Genomic DNA, 9,178 nt, shown 5'->3' on the forward strand with positions numbered 1-9,178 from the left:
TGGGCGACAGAGTGGGACTGTGTCTCAAAAAACAACAACAACAACAAAAACCCCAAATTTCCCCCTCTAAATTTCCATTCAACACAAATGCTATTTCTTCCCTGTTTGGGAAATAATGTCTTTGATTATTCTATTATTATTCCCCTGATACTGTGGCTGTACTTCCATTAAAGCTTTTTTCTTTCTTTTTTTTTTTTTTTTTTTTTTTTGAGACACGGTCTCACTATGTTGCTCAGGCTGGTCTCAAACTCCTGGGCTCAAGCGATCCTCCCACCTCAGCCTCCCAAAGTGCTGGGATTAAAAGCATGAGCCACTGCACCTGGCCCATTCCCTTAAAGTTTTAACACAGTTGTTTTTCATTACAGTATGCTGTGTATATTTTTAATCTGCCCTTCTGATTAAGAGCTTCTTGAGGGCAAGACAGTGTCTTATTCCTCTCTGTATCTTCTCTAGCCCTTACCCTAAACCTTGCACTTGGTAAGTGTTCAATATTTGTTCTTTTCATTAAAATGAATGGAAAACAATTTCCTATTTGGCCTCACATAACATTTTGTGTAACATATGTTTATTATATCTAAACTAAATATAATGTGAAAGTTCAAGACTCAGAAGTCAGTTGAATGTTGTTTGCTGTAAGGCAGAAGATGGAATTTCCTAAAATAGTGGTTACAAGTGAATAGAAAATATTGAACAGGTACTCTTAAGAATTCTCAGGAGTTGGCTAAGCTTGGTGACTCATCCCTGTAATCCCAGCACTTTGGGAGGCAATTGTTGGTGGATCACTTGAACCCAGGGGTTTGGGACCAGCCTCGGCAGCATAGTGAGACCCTATCTATTTTTATAAAATTATAAGGGCCCCGTGCGGTGGCTCAAGCCTGTAATCCCAGCAGGCTGAGGCAGGCGGATCACAAGGTCAGAAGATTGACACCATCCTGGCTAACACGGTAAAACCCTGTCTCTAATAAAAATACAAAAAAGTAGCCAGGCGTGATGGGGGGTGCCTGTAGTCCCAGCTACTCAGGAGGCTGAGGCAGGAGAATCACCTGAATCCAGGAGGCGGAAGTGGCTGTGAGCTGAGATCGCGCCAATGCACTCCAGCTTGGGAGACAGAGCGAGACTCCACCTCAAAAAAAAAAAAAAAAAAAGAAAGAAAAAGAAAGAAAGAATATACATATATATTACATATATATATTTTTTTCTTTCTTTTTTCTTTTTTGTTTGTTTAAAGAAAGAGTTCTTGGGGGTAACATAGCTACTAAATATGAGTGTGGACTCTAGTTTCTGAGTTCTGGCTCTACTAGCTACTAGATGACCTTGAATATATTCTTTAATGTTTCCATACCTCAAATTTTCATATGTGGGATGAGGATAGAAATAATATCTACCATATAGTTGTGAGGATTAAGGTGGTTACTCTCTGCAAGGCACATCAGATAGTACCTGTCATATAAGTACTAATAAAGTTACCTTCATTATTAAAATTGGCTATCCAAAAAGAGAAAGTTTCACTTTCTTGTTGTTTTCTAGTGATCATTTAAGTGAAATAATTCCAAATAATTAATTACTAAACAGCTCCTGAACATACTGGTTTGACCAGAACCTGTGGCAAATGTCAAATAATCAGGTTCAAACAAGTTTTAATCATTCTTCAGGCTTCAATATCTTTGCAGGGGAGTTGAATGAGAATGGACTTCCAAAGTTTATTCACTGATATTTATTCAATAAACATTTCTGGGCTGGGCGCTGTGGCTCATGCCTGTAATCTCAACACTTTGGGAGGCTGAGGCAGGCGGATCACCTGAGGTCGGGAGTTCGAGATCAGCCTGACCAACATGGAGAAACCCCATCTCAACTAAAAATACAAAATTTGCCAGGTGTGGTAGCACATGCCTGTAATCCCAGCTACTTGGGAGGGTGAGGCAGGAGAATCTCTTGAACCCGGGAGGCAGACGTTGTGGTGAGCCAAGATGGTGCCATTGCACTCCAGCCTGGGCAACAAGAGCGAAACTCTGTCTCAAAAAAAAAAAAAAAAAAATTCTGGGTTAGAAATACAGAAATCGAGGACACAGTTCCTGTCTTCAACTAACTCATGAACTAATATAGAAGACAGTCTTGAAGGACTCACCTAGGTGAGAAATGGAAGGAAGTGAGTTCAAGACAGAGAAATCACAACCATAAAAAAGAATGAAATAATGTCCTTTGAGGCAACATGGATGCAGCTGGAGGTCATTACCTAAGCAAATTAACACAGAAAAACACAAATAATGTTCTCACTTGTAAGTAGGAGCTAAACCTTGAGTACACATGGACATAAAGATGGAAACAACAGACACTGGGGACTCCAAAAAGTGACGAGGAAGGGCTGAAAACTAACGTGTACTATGCTCACTACCTGGGTGATGGGATCAGTTGTACCCCAAATCTCAGTGTCATGCAGCATAGTATACCCATGTAACAAATCTGAACAAGTACCTTCCAAATTATACGTATGTGTGTATATATATATATACAGAGAAATAGTCTGAACACATGGAGCATGGAATATTCAGGGAACTTCATTTCAGAATAATTGAACATCAGGTGAGAATAACTGAATACAGCACAGTGGTAAGAAAGACAGGTGGGAGCAGGATGATGAAGACCTCGCATGTGAGGCCTGGTTAGCACCTGGCTTCCCTCAGCTTGCATACCTCATGGCTTTGGTCAGGAAAACAAAAAGCCAGGCGAAAGCCAGGCACCATTGTGTGCACCTGTCACCCAGTTACTCAGGAGGCCTAGGCAGAAGGATTGCTTGGGTCCAGGAGTTTGAGGCTTCAGTGCCCTGTGATTGGCCTATGAATAGTCACTACACTCCGGCTTGGGCAAGAAGGCAAGACACTGCATATATATTTAAAAGTCAGGTGGGTAGCCAAAGAGCCTCTGTGAAATCAACGTTATGTGTAAATTAGACCTCGAGTACCTGCTGTTCCTCAGGTATCTTGAGAAACCTAAATTTAGTCCTTCATGAATGCCAAACAAAAATCAGAATTTCATCTTAAGGCAAGGGGAAACATGGAAGGGTATTAAGCAGGGTAGAACTGTGAGCACGTTTACTTTTCAGAAAGCAGTTTTGAAAGCAGTGTGGAAAACAGATTTGAGGGGTGGCAAACAGAGGCAGAGGTACGGAGAAGAGAATGCATTCTGTCTGGAGATGCTGAGCTTGAGGTAATGGTGGACATTTGAATGGTTAAGATGTTAAGACCACAGTAAGACATCAGATTCAGTACTTCAAATACAGTTTCCAAGGTATATTCTGTTCTTAGCATACTCTCAGTCCAATTTCCTACAACTGCTATGATTATATGTGTGTGGTTGTTAATTCACATTATAGTCTAAGAAGTTTTAACATAAAGAATGTCATTTTAGCCTTTTTCCATAATCCTACAAGGCAGAGAGGACTATTCTCCCCATTTTGCAGTGAGGAATTATATAATACCTCTGAGGCTGTACATGATTTATTTGCCTAAGATCACAGAGGAATGAGGTGCAGTGGCATGCTCTCAGCTCACTGCAACCTCTGTTTCTTGGGTTCAAGTGATTCTCCTGCCTCAGCCTCCTGAGTAGCTGGGATTACAGGTGTAAGCCACCATGTCTGACCACAAACCTAGCTTTTCTGATTCAAGATAGTGTTTGCTCCATAATAGTGTACTATATACACTTGTAGTATAACCCATCAGTGTCTGTTTTGCTCCCAGCACTATGTTAGTAAAAACTTTTTTAAAATTAGAAGATCAGGTCAGGCCCTTGCCTCTGAGAAACAGCAGTATTGGCCAGGCACCATGGCTGAAACCTGTAATCCCAGTAGTTTGGGAGGCTGAGGCCAGTGGATCACCTAAGACAAGAGTTTGAGACCGCCTAGGCAACATGGTGAAACCCTGTCTCTACCAAAAAACACAAAAAAACCGCCAGGAGTGGCGGCGGGTGCCTTTGGTCCCAGCTACTTGGGAGGCTGAGGTGGGAGAATCGCTTGAACCTGGGAGGCGGAGGTTGCAGTGGACTGAGATAGCACCACTGCACTCCAGCCTGGGTGAGAGAGTGAGAGAGACCCCGTCACACACACACACACACACACACACACACAGCAGTACTGGTTTTTGACAACACTGTACACTGACAATCCAATCTGGCTTCTGGTTCTAATTCTGCCTCTAACCACTTCTGTGATTATATTTTATTAGAAAATAACAGAAACTCAGGCCGGCACAGTGGCTCATGCTTGTATTCCCAGCACTTTGGGAGGCCAAGGCGGGCCAATCACCAGAAGTCAGAGTTCAAGACCAGTCTGACCAACATGGAGAAACCCCGTCTCTACTAAAAATACAAAATTAGCTGGGCATGGTGGCATGTGCCTGTGTAATCCCAGCTACTTGGGAGGCTGAGGCAGGAGAATTGCTTGAGCCCGGGAGGCAGAGATTGCGGTGAGCCGAGATCACGCCATCATGCTCCAGCCTGGGTGACAGACCGAGACTCCGTCTAAAAAAAAAAGAAAAAAAAGAAAAGAAAATAACAGAAACTCAACTCAAACAAATCTAAGTCAAGAGGGGGATTTATGGGCTCATGAAATCCAAGGAGGAATTTAACAATCAGGTGTCAAGAAAGGCAGAGCTGCCAGTGTGGTGGCTCACGCCTGTAATCCCAGCACTTTGGGAGGCCGAGGCGGGTGGATCACCTGAAGTCAGGAGTTCAAGACCAGCCTGGCCAACATGGAGAAACCCAGTCTCTACTAAAAACACTAAAATTAGCCAGGTATGGTGATGGGCCCCTATAATCCCAGTCACTTGGGAGCCTGAGGCAGGAGAATCACTTGAACCCATGAGGTGGAAGTTGCAGTGAGCTGAGATCACACCACTGCACTCCAACCTGGGCAACAGATCAGACTCCGTCTCAAAAAGGCAGGGCTAGCCTGGGCATGGTGGCTAACGTCTGTCATTCCAGCACCTGAGGAGGCTGAGGTGGGAAGGCTGTAATTCCAGCGCTTGCCCAGGAGTTTGAGACCAGCTTGGGCAATATGATGAAACCCCATCTCTATGAAAAATACAAAACTTAGCTGGGTATGGTGGTGCGTGCCTAATGGGAGGATCCATTGAGCCTGGAAGGTTGATGCTACAGTGAGCCATGATCAAGCCACTGCACTCCAGCCTGGGTGACAGAGCCAGACCCTGTCTCAAAAACAAAAAAAACAAAAAACAAACAAACAAAAGGCGGGGCTGCAGAGATGAAACAAGGGGCCTGAACCTTGTTAGGAGTCTTTCCAAGTCTTGTATCTATTGCTTTTGGTATGGCAGTTTCACTCTCTCTCAACACTAACCAGCTTTCTCTAAAGGTAGGACATATGTCTACTATGTTTCTAAGTTTAGACTTAAAAGTTTTAACCATTGGAGAGAAACCACCCCAATCTCTCACAGTCCGAAAGTACAAAAATCTCAGGGAACCCACTCCCTGGCCCAGCAGAGGGTGGGAACCCAATCTGGGGTTACCCAGAGGAACGCATTCCACAGAGTTCTAGCAAGATCATCACAGGTGCCAATTTTCTTCGGTATGATATGAAAGATACAAACCTTAAATACGGGGGATGATATAGTTAGGTAGGATAGAAAGCCATTGTTCCAGGTAGGGGAAAGAAGCCTTGAGTTAGTGATGTAGGTAGTCTATGAATGAAAAGACAAGTCTGACTGGAGGACAAGGCTGGGTCCTTGTTCCCATAGGAAATAAGCATGAATTGCTAGGGTAGGAAGTGATTATAATGGACCAAAAAGCTAAACATAGAATTTGTTTTATTTGAAGCAGCCATTATAGGTTTCTTGTATAGATTCAACTATGACTTCTGAAATCTCACTTTATAACAAAGAAATCTTGAATCACTTCCTAGAATACTCCTTCCTTGTCTTAACTGAACTTAGGTTAGGGTGGTAGCAGTGGGAATGAAGAATGGGTGAGGGAATTCAGAGAAGGAAAGCTAAAAAGACAACGCGTGGTCTAATCTGGAACCTAGAAGGATAGCACTCTCAAAGACTATTTGACACAAGCATCTTGAAAGCAGGAGCTATATCTTATTAACATTGCATCTCCAAGAACCTAGCACAGTCAGCAAATATCACATTAATAAACTGAGTGACTCTCATAAAATGAGAAAATTAAGAAGATGACCTCTAAGCCCCTTCCAGCTCCACAAATCTTTGAGTCTGTTTCTCATCTTGATCTTAAAAGTCATGAAAGTCCTCGAATATCTACACACAAAAATGATAGGTTGTTAAAAAGGTTAAGATGGGTAGTGTTTGGTGGCTCACGCCTATAATCCCACCACTTTGGGAGGCAGAGGCCGGTGGATGGCTTGAGCTCAGAAGTTGGAGACCAGCCTGGGCAACATGGTGAAACCCTGTCTCTAAATAAACAAACAAACAAACAAACAAAACAAAAAATATGCAAAAGGGCTGTAAATTGTAGTATACTTACAAAAATGGGTATTCAAAAATATATTAAACACATTTTATAATGATTTTCACCAAGGACTAAAGTTTATTAAAAGTTTACATTCTTCAGAAAATTTAATTAACTAGAATATTCCATTTTCTTTTTTTGCAGGGTGGCCGGGGGAGCTTTCTGGTAAGCACCGTAAAGTCTGATGGGCAAATTCTAAAAGAGTTGTAACACTTAGAATATTCCATTCTGATTGAGAATTTTCTCCAGTATATTCATTATTATAAACATCAAAATATTAGGGGCAAATCAACACCTACTAAGATGTCTAAATGGTGAATGTGCAGATGTGACTGGAGATTTCAAGACCTGAACTTAAAAAAAAAAATCTTTTGAACCAGTAAGACATCTATATTTCCAATCATTGTTGGGGCGAAAAAAGGCATCAATCAGATTTTTTTTCAGTGTTATAATAACTTTAATTTACCTTGCATTTTACAGAAGTCTATGAACGATTTTTAAAAAGCACTTCCTTACCCCATATCACGTTTCTCTGATAGTTGCTAAGTAGGCAATGAGTATGTCAACAGCTTGAGCATCAGCATCTTGCAAGGATTGCAGACCAACCAACTACTCACCAAACAACTTGGCAGCTTTTTTATCTTGTTTTTAATACAATGGTATATCCACTGTAATGGCAAACCTGTCCAGCCACATCTCCACAACACGCTTTGCAAAATCAGTGATTAGCAAATTAGTTAGCTTTGGCACGGAGCTGTGCTCACTTGCCAGTGACAGCCTGGAAGCCAGTTTTGATACTGGCAACAGAACATCTAGAATGACAAGTTTCACGCTGTGGGAAATAGAGTCGCCTGTCCTTCTGCAGGATTGCGTCTGGTGATTGGCATGTGTGACAAGTGACATATTCCTTGATATATCTTCTCAAGACATTTTCTCTATTTCTGTTGGAATCTTTTTTTGATTACAAGTTGGTTATTACTATCTATAGAATCACTTGTACCCAATTCAGCCAATGAAAATGCAAGGAGATGTTTGGGCCGATGATGTAATAGTTAACAGATATCTGTAAAGTTGACAAAAGAAGTTTTCTTGGTTCCTACTCGGACGACCTGTGGAGGTTTCATGACAGATTTCCTTTTTTCCCTGGCAGCCATATCTAGATTCTTTTCCCTCAGGATGTTGAACACTCGATTCAGTAGCTCCTCATATGTGTAGTCTCTTTCTGAGCCTGCCCAAGCAGGGCCTGATTACTGAATGACACACCATCATCTTTTTTGCTGTCTTCATCTTCCAGAGCCTCACCTTTCTCTAGTATTTCATCCTTATCTGGGAACTTGACCTTCTTCTTTTTCTTCTTTTTATTGCCAAACATAATGTCAAGGTCATCCTCTGGTTCAGCTGATTCTTGAACACTACTTTCAATCTGAAGATCCTTTACACCTTCAGCTTCATCAATATCAAATATCTTTTCAGTTTTTTTCTTCTTTTTCTTTTGATTAAAGAAGTTCAAGTCATCTAGATCATCAGAAGCATATTTTTTCCTACTGTCCTCTTCATCAGCTCCAAGTCTTTGTCCTCAGTTGGCTCTGGCTCCACTTCTTTCATTTCTGAAGGCTGAGTTTCCTCTGTTTGGGTATCCCCTTCCTCATCTAACATAAAAGGCTTCTTCTTCTTTTTCTTCTTACTCTTAGTAGGATCAAAAATCATGTCGTCCCCAGACATGGCTGCAGTTTGAATGAGCTCAGCATGGACCGGAAGTCAGATGGGTCAGCTGGAGTGCAATGGAGTGATCTCGGCTCACCGAAACCTCCGTCTCCCAGGTTCAAGCCATTCTCCTGCCGCAGTCTCAAGTAGCTGAGATTACAGGCATACAGCACCACATCCGGCTAATTTTGTATTTTTAGTAGAGACGGGGGCTTCTCCATGTTGGTCAGGCTGCTCTCGAACTCCTGACCTCAGGTGATCCGCCTGCCTTGGCCTCCCAAAGTGCTGGAATTACAGGTGTGAGTCACCATGCCCGGCCCAGTCAGATTTTAAGAACAAGAAAAATAGGACTGAGAAGAGAATTGTTAACAAAGAAAGAGGAAAAACGTCTTAGGGAGTAATTTTCTTAAAAAATATTACAGAGTTTGGGTAAAGGAAAACAGTATAAATGGTCTCTATGGTAAGGAAGAATTCCACGGTCAGCTCAGCCTATGTGGGCTAGAAATAAAGCAGGTGATGGGCCCATTTATTATCATTCATTTATTTTGTTCTATTTTTGCTTTTTGCCTGGGATACTTTTAGACCATTTCTGTGTAAGGTACTTTCCTTTAGAATTTTACCTTGGGAGAAGGTGATTCAAACGTTGAGGCATAAAAACCTTAGAAGATAGAAAACTCATTATCCATTAATGATAAAATTTTATTAATATACATCACACATTTTATTTACATTTGTGCTATCACAGAGATTGAGAATTCAGAGGAAATCCTATTTTTGAGAAATATAATAAAACTAATCAAAGATGCAGGATAAAATCATTAGGTGTATATATAAAGAATTTAATTAACATAGGTTTAATTTTTCAAAAATAACTTATTCATAATGAATATTTATTGATGCCCATAATGTACTATTACTGATATCGACATATCACAAATATTCTAGTAACAGCCGAGTGCTATGGCTTGAACCTATAATCCCAGCTACTTGGGAGGGT

The 9,178-nt window shown here is 41.4% G+C and overlaps 1 pseudogene; it reads right to left on the bottom strand.

The window, feature by feature from the left end:
* Positions 1–7,107: 7,107 nt before the first annotated feature.
* LOC126959026 (eukaryotic translation initiation factor 2 subunit 2-like) lies at positions 7,108–8,249 on the bottom strand (annotated as a pseudogene).
* Positions 8,250–9,178: the final 929 nt, after the last annotated feature.

Source organism: Macaca thibetana, chromosome 7 (assembly GCF_024542745.1).
Source record: "Macaca thibetana thibetana isolate TM-01 chromosome 7, ASM2454274v1, whole genome shotgun sequence".
Classification (NCBI taxonomy): domain Eukaryota; kingdom Metazoa; phylum Chordata; class Mammalia; order Primates; family Cercopithecidae; genus Macaca; species Macaca thibetana.